The 13,307-nt window shown below is 43.1% G+C and overlaps 1 non-coding gene across 1 annotated transcript; it reads left to right on the forward strand.

Annotated features, from left to right (window-relative positions):
• The first annotated feature begins 7,839 nt into the window (after positions 1-7,839).
• LOC128587107 (U1 spliceosomal RNA) lies at positions 7,840-8,005 on the forward strand. Its single transcript, XR_008380521.1, has one exon. It is a non-coding gene; the product is annotated as a U1 spliceosomal RNA (small nuclear RNA).
• The last annotated feature ends 5,302 nt before the right edge of the window (positions 8,006-13,307 follow it).

The raw sequence follows: 13,307 nt of genomic DNA on the forward strand, positions 1-13,307 counted from the left end.
CCTAGCACTTAAGTGAGCGAGACCTTAGTTAGGATACTATAATTGTCTTCTACAATTAAAAGAGACTAGAAAGATCCATAGTGCACTACTAAATCATGGGAAACTGATAACAAAATTCAGATAACACCACTCCAAAGAGAGTTGATTGCAGATGATCTTGGGTGAAGTTTTTTTATTTATTTTTGTTTGTTTGTTTTTAAGTGATTTTAAAGATGGAGGTTTGAGGTTCACATTTTGAGAAGCACTGGTATGGGTATTCTAACCTAACCATTTTGGGTTAACACGTAATACCTATACTGAACTGATTATTTCTTTTCTAATTCTGGCTTCTGAACCCATCATTAAACAGCATTTTAAAAATTCACTTCCTGGGTGGCACCTGTAGCTCAGTGGGTAAGGAAGCCAGCCACATACACGGAGGCTGGCAGGTTCAAACCCAGCCCGGGCCAGCTAAAACAACAATGACAACTGCAACAAAAAAATAGCCGGGCATTGTGTGGCTGTAGTCCCAGCTACTCGGGAGGCTGAGGCAAGACAATCGCTTACGCCGAAGACTTTGAGGTTGCTATGAGTTGCGATGTGACTGCACTCCCAAGGCAACAACTTGAGACTGTCTAAAAAAAAAAAACAAAAAAATCACTTCTTTACTTTGAATAGCAAAAAGATTTTACAAGTATTTTCAAAAGTAACATAGGTCAGAATGCCATTAATGCTTTAGTACTTTTTGAAGATAGAGAGAAACGATCTCTAGAAAGAGAAATTATCTTTCTTGAGCTTCCTTAACTTTGCTGATGTGAAAGATGAAGGAAGGCTTGTTAAGCTCCTTGAAGGCTGAATGTTTACTTTTGCAAACACCTCTGCCTTCCCTGAATTACAGTCTGAGTCTGCACTGGAAGCTGCCTACCATTTTGCCAAGAATCTGGTACAATTTGCAAATCAGTGACTGAGATCTCTCACAGAAGAGCGCCTAGCACTTAAGGGAGCAAGACCTTGGTTAGGGGCCCTGTAAACTTGGCTTCAAGTATTCTGAGTAAACAGAATAATTACAATAGTACTGGGAGGACCAGCATGTTTGTTTGAGGGTGTGGGGCAAGCATTGTTTCCTCAAAACTGCTCTGGGAGAGCTTGAAGGCCTCCTAGTTTACTATAGTATGAAGTATGGGAAATTACAAAATATGCTTTTCTTTAAAAATAAATGTGCTGTGGGCGGCGCCTGTGGCTCAGTGAGTAGGGCGCCGGCCCCATATGCCAAGGGTGGCGGGTTCAAACCCAGCCCCGGCCAAACTGCAACCAAAAAATAGCCGGGCGTTGTGGCGGGCGCCTGTAGTCCCAGCTACTCGGGAGGCTGAGGCAAGAGAATCGCTTAAGCCCAGGAGTTGGAGGTTGCTGTGAGCCGTGTGACGCCACGGCACTCTACCCGAGGGCGGTACAGTGAGACTCTGTCTCTACAAAAAAAATAAATAAATAAATAAAATAAAATAAATGTGCTGGGTTCGGTGGCTCACGCCTGTAATCCCAGCACTTGGGAGGCCGGCCAAGGCAGGTGGATTGCCTGAGCTCACAGGTTTGAGAACAGCCTGAGCCTCGTCTCTAAAAATAGTCAGGCATTGTGGCGGGCATCGTAGTCCCAGCTACTTGGGAGATTGAGGCAAGAGAATCTCTTAAGCCCAAGAGTTTGAGGTTGCTGTGAGTTGTGACACCACAGCACTCTACCAAGGGTGGCATAGTGAGACTCTGTCTCAGAAAAAAAAGGGGGGGGAGGGGAAACTAGATGGGTGTTGGAGCATGCACCCATAATCCCAGTTACTTGGTAGGCTGAGACAGGAAGATCGCTTGAACCCAGTGGTGTGAGGTTGTTACAAGCTATGCTGACACCACAGCACTCTAGCCTGGGCAATAGAGAGATTCTGCCTAAAACAAAACGAAACAAACAAAAAAATCTGGCGAAAAACTACTCAAGTATAATAGGTACCATGCATAGCATCAAGCTATGAGCTGACAGGGGCCCCAATTATAAAAGAGATGCCTCCTGTTAAGGGGTCTGTGATCCCATCAGGGAACACAAGGATGTCCTTAGTAGACAGAGTTCATAACTGACTTTGTGTTTTTAGCCAAAGCAAAGCTTTGCTTGCTTGGAACTTAGGGATTTTCTTACAGATAACACTGATATAGGCTATCCAAGAAGAATTAAGACAAGAAGGAAAAACTCAAGTTAAAGAAGAAAATAAGCAGTGTCGCTACTACACATGACAAAGAGCCAAGTAAATGATGTCAAGATCATGGCAGAACGTAACAGAAAGAAGAGGAAGCCAAGTTGTTCCCCAGAAGGGTCAGGTGTGGGAGGAGAGGCCGAGGTCTGGGGCAGGTGGATTCAGGTGGTAGGGAGACTGAGGGGGTCCTCTAAGACTGAGAGTAACAGAAGCCCCCTTATCACAGTGCCATCTTCATGCCACAATTTAAAATATGTGACTGGGCGGCGCCTGTGGCTCAGTGAGTAGGGCACCAGCCCCATATGCCGAGGGTGGTGGGTTCAAACCCAGCCCCGGCCAAACTGCAACAAAAAAAAAAAAATAGCCGGGCGTTGTGGCGGGCGCCAGTAGTCCCAGCTGCTGGGGAGGCTGAGGCAAGAGAATCACTTGGGCCCAGGAGCTGGAGGTTGCTGTGAGCTGTGTGAGGCCACGGCACTCTACCAGAGGGCGGTACAGTGAGACTCTGTCTCTACAAAAAAAAAAAAATAAAAAAAAATATGTGACTATTTCTTTAGCCTCAGCCAGGTCTGCCCTGGAAGCTCCAGGCCCCTGGGAAGAAGTCTGTGCTCTCTCTCCCTCCCAAGTCACCGAGCACCTCTCCCATCTTCATTTAGATCAGACCCCTCCTCTGCTGGCTCCTCACCTCCATTCAGTGGCCCCTAATTGGATTTAGTTGCCAGGAACTTTGGTAGGTAACCAGTCTGCCTGAGGGGAAGCCATTAGAAACACTTATCTCTTAGCGGTAAGGACCCAGGAGCAGCGTTTCTGGGAAGATGAGGGCAACTGGGGATCTGCACGGCCCCTGGGGGTCACGGGCACCTGGCTGTGGAAGGAGTCTCCCAAGACTAATTAAAGGGCTGCTGCTCATTTTTACGAGCATCCATTTCAGTGGTCTTTCTGACTGATCTTTTATATTCTACTGCATTTATTCTCTTTTAACAGCCATCTTTATGACCAAGAGGTAAGTCACAGAGTGCCCTGTTAAAAATGATTTAAAAACTCTATTCAGGGGCGGCACCTGTGGCTCAGTCGGTAAGGCGCCAGCCCCAGCCCCAGCCCTATACTCTGAGAGTGGCGGGTTCAAACCCAGCCCTGGCCAAACTGCAACAACAAAAAAAATAGCTGGGCATTGTGGCGGGCACTTGTAGTCCCAGGTACTTGCTGCGAAGCTGAGGCAATAGAATCACCTAAGCCCAGGAGTTGGAGGTTGCTGTGAGTTGTGATGCTACAGCACTCTACTGAGGGTGACAAAGTGAGACTCTGTCTCCACAAACAAACAAACAAAAAACCCACTCTATCCAATGTACACTTTAAAACGGTTAAAATCACAAATTTTATTACCACAATTTTTAAAAATTAAGGATGTGATATACCAGGCATACTTTATTAATTTCTTTTTAAATATTTTGAGAGATGAGATCTCCCTACTTGTTCAGGCGGGTCTCAAACTCCCGGGCTCAAGCGATCCTTGACCTCAGCCTTCCTAGCATTTAGGACTATTACTGAAAGTTACGCACTCATCCTCTGAAGCCCCATTAGAAAAAAATAGTCAAGCAGTTCGAGAAGAAGGAAAGAAAACTTTATAACTTTGCTGGCAAAGAAGAAAAATAGCCAATAGCCAATGGTTCAAAATCCAAATTCCCCCTTCTGAGAAGCACAGAGCTTTCAGATGTTCTGACCCTATAATTCTATCTGATACAGGACAGGCAGCGCAGTGGGCCTCAGCCAGGTAAGCCAAGCTGAGCAGGGGGACCTGCCGCCTCCGCCTTAGCCATTTTGGTGCAGCGGCAGCCAGCAGAGAAACCAGCGGGCTGGAGGGTAGGCTGGGGGGGTGGGGGGCTTCCACCCCCAACCTCCCATCCCCCCACCCCCTCCAGAGGCTCCAATAACCAAAGGGACCGAACAACTGGTGGGGAGACACTGGCACCTCGGTGTCTCCTTCCCTTTACACTTACTGAAAACGGAACCCCCATTTCCTATGCCTAGGTCAATTTCATGTAAGTTTCCTAGGCCTCAATTCCGTGAATGGACTGTGTCCATTCATTAATACATTCATTCACCGTGCCCCAGCGAAAGAGACTGTGTCCATTCATTTCCTGGCCAAGGAACCGGTGCACCTATATATACCCCTAGACAGAGGAGCGAGACAGGGAGCGCTTTTCTCCCCGACTTGGATTTTCTCTCTGCGAGCTTTAGTGTTTTCATATTCTTTTCTGTAAATAAATTCTGTCTTACCACTGATCTATGGTCCGTGGATTTATTCTTCAAATCACCGAGACCAAGAACCTAAAATTCCGGAATCAGATTTACAGCCAAGACAATCTCTGTGGCCTCTGCAAAGACCTCCACCCAAATTAATCCCATCTTCATCAAAGGAGATTTTGTGATCTCCACCCAGATGATTCCTTTGAGCTGTCTCTGTGGCCACAAAGGACAAGAGACATTCCCTGCCTCTAGGACCACTGGCCTGAGGCAGGGATGTAGATTTCAGTTCCCAAAAGGTTAGGGGAACAAAAATATTTTTGCGATTTTGTTTTTAGGCCATTCCCTTTGTAACAGACTACAGGACAGGCTCTTTGCCACTGTGCCTAGCAAAAACCAAGTATACTTTAAATAGCCACCTTGTATGGCATATGAATTATATCTCAATAAAGCTGTTTTTGAAAATCTGTTCAAAATGCTGAAAACTTTGCAATCTTTTCTGCATGAAAAAAGGCCACAACAAATGTCTTTGTCCTTCGTAGACAGAGCTCACAACTGACTTAGTACAAGTTTTCAACCAAAGCAAAGATTTTGGTCACTTGAGACTCGGGGATTTTCTTTTAGAAAACACTGATTTAGGTCTCCCAAGAAGTATCAAGAGGAGGCTGGCTCAGCGTCTGTAGCTCAAGCGGCTAAGGCGCCAGCCACATACACCAGAGCTGGCGGGTTCAAATCCAGCCTGGGCCCGCCAAACAACAATGACAACTACAACCAAAAGGTAGCCGGGCGTTGTGCTGGGCGTCTGTAGTCCCAGCTACTTGGGAGGCTGAGGCAAGTGAATCGCTTAAGTCCAGGAATTGAAGGTTGCTATGAGCTGTGATGCCACAGTACTCTACCCAGGGCAATAGCTTGAGACTCTGTCTCAAAAATAAATAAATAAATAAATAAATAAAAATAGGAGGACGAGAAGGAGAAACTACAACAATATATATAATTATAAAGCATTTCTTTCTATTTAGCTCAATAATCCTACTTTTAGGATTTAGGAAATAATGAAATAATTTGATTTTGCTATTATTGTTCTTTAATTTCTTTTTCCCCTCAATCTTGCTTTCTCTTCCCTGGAATAATGAGGGCCCTCCTTAGAAGGCCTTTGGGGAGGATAGAACCTTTCTGTCAGTTCACACCCCACCCCCACCTCAGCCAAGTGTCCTTATTATCTGCATTCAACCAAGTCACCCTACGGTGCGAAGGATGGATAGGTGTACAGCAAGTTAACCTTCCCGGAGATGTTAGCTCATTGACCCAGAGGGAGGAATCTCTGCTTTATCCAAAGTAGTTTTGGTCAGATGAGATTTTCCATCCAACTCAAATGTAACTGGAATAAGCTCAGCTACAATGTGTCTTTCCTCTGGAGTTGCAATCCTTCATGGGAATGCCATTGAGATGAATGATGTATTCTGCCTCGTCCACAAACTCAGCTTGCTTGCCCTGAAGGTGGTCTTTTAGAACATTCCTCTCACTGGAAAAATAGCAAAGCCACTTATAAAACATCCGTCCCTATCTTTAGCTATTTACAAAGTAAGGATGGCAAAATAAAATATTTTAAAACTCACTGAACTCAGAAAACAATTCAGTGATCTAAAGGCTAAGAGATTAGTCCATGATCAACTTGTCAACCAATGGCGAATGATAGAGCTGGGAATGGAAACTGACTCTCAGTCACCTTATTCAAGTCCTGTAACTACTATCTAGGTGTGTTCTCCTTATCTGCTCGAAAGGGATTACATGGTCACCCAGATCCCTCCCAGGTCTATGATTGCAATTATTTTACTGCAGGGAAAGTTATCAGGATAGTGACAAATTAGCTAACATTGCCCCACCTAAGAATGACTCAGGGTCATTCTGGTTTTTCATCTTGTGCAGCAAGGTCTACCATCCCTCTTCTAAGTACCCCATTTAATGTACAAAAGCAGATTAGAACCTAAGATCATCATAGAAACACATCCAGTGAATGATTCAAACATATATAATAGAATGACGTCGTCGTCTGGTGGCACATTCAGAATATTTATGCAGTAGGGGTTACAATCTGGTTGTTCGCTGAGAATGGAGACTATGCCCAGCTCCTCCTTCCTCCAGCAGTTCCCTTGGCAACCTCCTCTCACATCAGGAGCCCAGGAGCCACAGTCTCCATTTGCTGCTTAAAAAGGAACATGGGCTGTCAAATCAGCCCACTCTTGGTCTATTTTGAGCCAGGATCCTTTACTTTGACTGAACTCATTTTTCAGAGGTGAAAACTGAGGCACAGAGCCAACATAGTGATATTGACCTAAATGGGAGTAGAGATTTATAAAAGAAGGAAGGGATGTTAATACCATGAGAAGCAAGAACTCCTTCAGAAACCTAGCCCAGAGGGCAAGAAAGGGAAAGGGAACTTCCTTCCTTTTGTTTCTCCAAGGCCAAGTGATTGGAACTCACAGGTTGTTGCAGAGATTCAGGCACTCGGATAAGAAATGACTGGAAGTTGTTCTCCCCATAAAAAATGGTAAGTATGTTAATTATCATTTAGTTCAGTTGTTCCACAATGTATACATATTTCAAACACTGCTATACATGATAAATACACACAATTTTGTTTGTCAATTTAAAAAAAAAATAGCTAATTAAATTTAAAAAATCACTGGGCTAGGTGCCGTGGCTCACGTCTACAATCCTGTGAGGCTGAGGCAGGTGGATTGCTTAACTCAGGAGAAGACCAGTCTGAGAAAGAGTAAGACCCCCCTCACCCTCATCTCTACTAAAAAATAGAAAAACCAGCTGGGCATTGCGGTGGGTGCCTGTAGTCCTAGCTACTTGGGAGGTTGAGGCAGAGGGATCGCGAGACCCCAGGAGTTTAAGGTTGCTGTGAGCTAAGACACCATGGCACTCTTGCCTGGGGGAACAGAGTGAGACTCTGTCTCAAAAACAAACAAAAAGGCCAGGTGTGGTGGCTCACGCCTGTAGTCCCAGTGCTGTTGGAGGCTGAGGCAGGTGGATGGCCTGAGCTCAGAGGTTCGAGACCAGTATGAGCAGCAGTGAGCCAGAGTAAGACCCCGTCTCTACTAACATCAAAAGCAGCCAGACATTGCGGTGGGAGTCTGTAATCCCAGCTACTGGGGAGGCAACGGGACAGAGAGCATCACCAGAGGACGAACATTTAAAAAAAGAAGAAAGAAAATGAACAACAACAACAAAAAAGAGTACTTCAAACAAAGAAGAATGAACAAGAAAGCTGAAATTACAAATAAAAAAATAAACAAACAAAAAAACATAAAGCAAATCATTGGAGGAGTACCATTTATGTTACATAGCCCAGGCTGATATGAAGAATAGAAAATTTGCTGCTATACTTGCCTGGCAGGGGAGATACCATGATCACTAAGGTGGTTTCCCAAGGCCAGACGGCTCATCCATTGCACTCCAGATGTGCTGACACCTACGATTTCCCCAAATGTGGGAAACTTGACTGCATAATTTGTGGTAGTAGGGGACTGCATTCGCACTCTCCCCTAAAAAAAAAAAAAAAAAGAAAAGAAAAAAGAAAATTTGCTGCTGATTCCTCATTTTTTGTGGCATTATCAAAGTTGTTTTACCTGTTGTGTTCCATACATTTGTCACTAGAGACAGAACCATGGGCTTCTCAATTATGTGCCTCCTTCTGCATTATTACCCAGAGATAAGGAATCTAGCAGCCCTTGGTGATATTTTCCCAAATAAAGTCTGATAAAATGTAGATTTCTAAATTAAAGAACAAAACCCTAGGCTGGGTGCCTGTAGCTCAGTGGTTAGGGTGCCGGCCACATACACCCAGGCTGGTGGACTCAAACCCGGCCCAGGCCTGCTAAACAACAATGACAACAACAACAAGAAAATAGCCGGGCTTTGCCTCAACCTCCCAAGTATCTGGGGCTACAGAAGCCCGCCACAAAGCCTGATTATTTTTTTGTTGCAGTTTGGCCAGGGCCAGTTCCAACCCATGACCCTCAGTATATGGCACTGTCACTCTACTCACTGAACCACAGGTGCCTCCCTAGCCTCCATTTTTAAAGAAAGCTTTTAGCGGTACTATCTTAGATAAAAGTAATGCCTCTTGAGCACTTGTGACCAAGGAGCACATAGTGATTTTCAAAATGTTTTATTCAGGCTATGAGCTAATAAACTTGCCTGAATTAAGGAAACTAAATGTTTTTTAATGTTTTAACATTGATGCACAATGAATAAAATGTGATTCTTCCACTAATGCTAAACTTTCTTATCTTGTTCAAGATTGTAGTGACAGGTTAAAATAACATACTATTTTGGTAATACAGTGGAATAACCTCCTTAATAATCTCTTTCCTGTGGCCCAGAAATTTGAATATTTTAGAGAATATTGCCCTCAAAGTTATTATTTTGTGTTAATTTCTGTTTCTGATAACAATGGAGATGTTGTTATAATAAAGATTATTTGGGACTAAAAAAAAAAAAAAAAGAAAGAGAAGAGCCAGGCTTTGTGCCAGGACCTGTAGTCTCAGCTAGTTGGGAGGCTGAGGCAAGAAAATCACTTAAGCCCAAGAGTGTGAGGTTGCTGTGAGCTGTGACGCCACAGCTCTCTACTCAGGGCGACATAGTGAGACTCTGTCTCCAAAAAAAAAAAAAAAAGAAGAAGAAGATAAAAAAAAAACACTACACATCAATTTGTATGTAAAACCCAAATAGCTGATTCTTGGCTCTCAAGTATTAAATTTAAAAAAATTATTTTAATATATAAAATCCTGAAGATGAATCAATGGAGAAATAAATTAGCTTCTCCCTGGCATATGGTACATATCACCTTTGTTTGAAAAATGACTATACCATTTTCAAATTGTGTAACCTGAGCTAGTTACTTCTTTCTGAGCCTTGGTTTCCTTATAGAGGTTGAATATCCCTTATCTGAAATGCTACGAACCAGAAATGTTTCTGATGTTGGTGCTTTTTTAAATTTTGGAATATTTGCATATACCTAATGAGATATCTTGGGGATGACACCCAACTCTAAACACTGAATTTATTTATGTTTTATATGTACCTTATACTCATAGCTTGAAGATGATTTCATACAATATTTTTAACAATTCTGGCATGAAATAAAGTTGTGTTAAGTACTTATGTGTGGAATTTTCCATTCGTAGCATGTTGGCACTTGAGAATTTTCATATTTTGGAGCATTTCAGATTTGTGACCTTTAGATAGGGATGTTCAACCTGTATACACAATGGGGATGATAATAGTTTCTGCCTCTATATTAGTAAAATTAAGTGAATTAATACATATGAATACAGAGAACAGTGTCTAGTCCATAGAGTATTAACATTTTGTTATTATTATATCATTTATTAAGCATACATTTATTTAATATCTAATTTTCAGCTACCACTGCCATGTTAAGTCCTAGGGAATTATAGATGGATATTTTCCTCATTAACTCCTCCAAATTGTTTAAAAAATTTATAAAGGTGACTTTACAAAGATATAAACAATGCTGCCAGATAACAGGAATTAGAAGCAGATAAGAAAGACAAACCCAAGGGCTAGAGAAGGGGCGAGTGTGGGGGCAGGAAGGCTTCTCTGAAGCTTGGCCACATGCTTGCTTAGGGTGGGCCAATTTTCTGGCTCCACACCTCCAAAGCCAAGAGGAAACTGCAAAGTTGAATAAGACAAGATTTCTGACCTCAGGGAATTCTGAGTTTAGTTGAGGAAACAGATGTGTAAACAAATAATTACAGTGAAATGTGACAAATGCAGAAGCTGAAGTTCTCTAGGGCAGACTTTGCAGAGGAAATGACATCTGCCATTGGTCCTAAGGCACAGACAGGGTTGCAGAGACTATCTGGGGAGGAGAACAGCTTCACAAAGACCCAGAGTACCGAAGAGTGCCATTCTCAGGTCGGACAGTGGAGTCTCATCGGAGAGATTGTGAGAGGTACAATAGCTTCAAAAAAATCAGAGTGAAGAAGTCAAAATAAGCAAATACCGCAAAGGCAGAGAAAGGAAGCCTTGAAACTCCACTTCTGTTATTATTTGTCCATCTTAATTGGATTTTCTTGAAAACCTGCTTGAAAGAAGAGGGTTGTCGGGCGGCGCCTGTGGCTCAGTGAGTAGGGCACCGGCCCCATATGCCGAGTGTGGCAGGTTCAAACCCAGCCACGGCCAAACTGCAACAAAAAAATAGCCGGGTGTTGTGGCGGGCGCCTGTAGTCCCAGCTGCTCAGGAGGCTGAGGCAGGAGAATCGCGTAAGCCCAAGAGTTAGAGGTTGCTGTGAGCCCTGTGAGGCCACAGCACTCTACCCGAGGGCGGTACAGTGAGACTCTGTCTCTACCAAAAAAAAAAAAAAAAAAAAAGAAGAGGGTTGTCCACTTAGGTATAAATATTAAATAATTCACCATCATCTTTAAAAGGCATCTGAAACAATCAATAGAATAGAATTTTGGAATTTATCAGATTATTGGAAATTATAAAATCCTATACCCTCATTTGGGGTGAGAGTGAGAGTCTCACTCTTGCCCGGGTTACAGTGCCCTGATATCAGCCAAGCTCACAGCAATCTCAAACTCCTGAGTTCAAGTGATCCTCCTGCATCAGCCTCCTGAGTACCCAAGTCTACAGGTGCCACCACGACCCCCAGCTAATTTTCCTATTTTTAGTAGAGACAGGAGCTGGCTCTTGTGCTCTTGCTCAGGTGGTCTCAAACCCCTGAGTTCCAGGGACCTTCTCTGCTCAGCCTGCCAGGAGTGCTAGATTATAGGTGTGAACCACCGTGCCCAGCCTGTATTCTCTTTTAATTAAGAGAAAAAATATGATAAATGAATTGTGAAAATAGCTGGATATTGGTAAAGTTGTGACAGGATCAACATCATCATGGATTCTTCCAACCCTGTGTCAAGGTTCTGAGATATGATGCATTTCTTCAGAAATGAAGGAGTAACTCAAGGAGAGTAGAAACAGGAGAGTAGCTTAAAATTGCACAGATATTACCTAGATTCCAAGCGTCAAAAATATCTGTTGCGATATGAGCGGCTGTTAAGTACAGAAAAAATTCTAAGGAGATGGTTGCATACTTGCAAGTTGAAGAAACTATAATTACATACATTAAATTTTTCCTTTTTTTTTTTGAGACAGTCTCACTATGTCACCCTCCATAGAGTGCCGTATCGTCACAGCTCATAGCAACCTCAAACTCCTGGGCTTAAGCGATTCTCTTGCCTCAGACTTCCAAGTAACTGGGATTGCAGGCTCCCGCCACAGCCCCCAGCTATTTTTTGCTGTAGTTGTCATTGTTGTTTAGCAGGCCTGGGCTGGGTTCGAACCCACCACCCCAGGTGCATGTGGCTGGCACCCTAACCACTGTGCTATGGGCACCAAGCCTACATACTTTAAATTTTTAAAAAATTCTTCCAGCTGGCCATCAATGTATCCTCACTTCTATAGGTATCCAATACAAACATAACTCTCACTTTTCAATGAAGAATGCATTATTGAAATTTGACAAAAGTTGTATTTGTACACATTGTATTGCAGTTGCCCTCATTGACTTAAATTATCTTCTCAGAAATCCTTTCTCTTCTTCTGTGATTGATCCCCTTTGAAAGGTGAATTCCACTTTCTCATGTGGGCGGTTTCCCCACAATGCTTTCAATAAAGTGGTTCTCCTCTATGAACTTACATTTAAGAGCATTGAGACAGTTCTTTATTCAAAGAAACTCTTTGTTGAAGTCTTTAAAGCAAAGCAAAGATAAACAATTACTCTCCCATTATACTCTTTTGGAAGCTCTGTTTACATGCTCTGTATTGCACTGTTTGTTTTGTTGGTTTGTTCCAGAGAGGATCCCCTGTGTCTTTAAAAAGCTTACTGTATTTTCCTGGTGTGAATGATTTGCTTGTTCTCACTTTCCTGGCATGGCCAGTAATTTAGATTGTACAGTACCTGCTGCCCTGGGCCCAATCCTTGCTTCCCAGATGAACTTTCTGGGAAGCACAAAAATCCCTTCCTGGTTATTGGACTGCCTCCCTAATCCCAGGATAGGGATCACTATCATTCATCTGACTACCTCCAGCGCCTACCTACTCAGTGTCTGACTTGAGAAGCATTCTTATCAAAATCTGGTGAACAACTTGAAAGAGAAGTGATCAGGCCTGGGGCAACACAGGTTAGCAGTGGATGTGTATCTTTGAAACTTTCAACCTCTTTCTCTGTACTTATTTTTATTTATTTATTTATTTTTAAGGCTAGTTAAGTGAAGTAGTGGGAATGGAGAAGGAACAAAGGAATCTGTAACTGGGTGTAATCAATTAGTTGTAAATGCCACTGCTCACTGACCAGCCCCTATCAATCTTTAGTTTTTTTGTTTTTTGTTTTCTCTCCCTGAAAGATACAAATCGCATACTGCCCTTTGGTTGTCCAAAGCCTCCACTTCTGCTCTGCACTCTTAAAATGTCAAACACTGCACATTGTTATTCGCAGTATAAACATATGATAATATGTTAACATACTTTACACCTTGGAAAGGTCCTTTATATTATTTACTTGGCTCCACAAAACCAGCAGGGATTATCACCAGATGGGCACACAAGAAAGCTGAGAGGCAAGGTAGACCGGTGGACCTGACCATTAGCACAAGTACTGAGACTATAGTGCCCTAATTCAGGCTGGGCCTGGTGGCTCACACCTGTAATCTCAGCACTCTGGGAGGCCGAGGAGGGTAGATTGCCTAAGCTCACAGGTTTGAGACCAGAGCAAGAGCAGGACCCCCATCTCTAAAAATAGCTGGGCATTGTGGCGAGTGCCAGTAGTC

This window comes from Nycticebus coucang, chromosome 5, assembly GCF_027406575.1.
Source record: "Nycticebus coucang isolate mNycCou1 chromosome 5, mNycCou1.pri, whole genome shotgun sequence".
Lineage (NCBI taxonomy): Eukaryota > Metazoa > Chordata > Mammalia > Primates > Lorisidae > Nycticebus > Nycticebus coucang.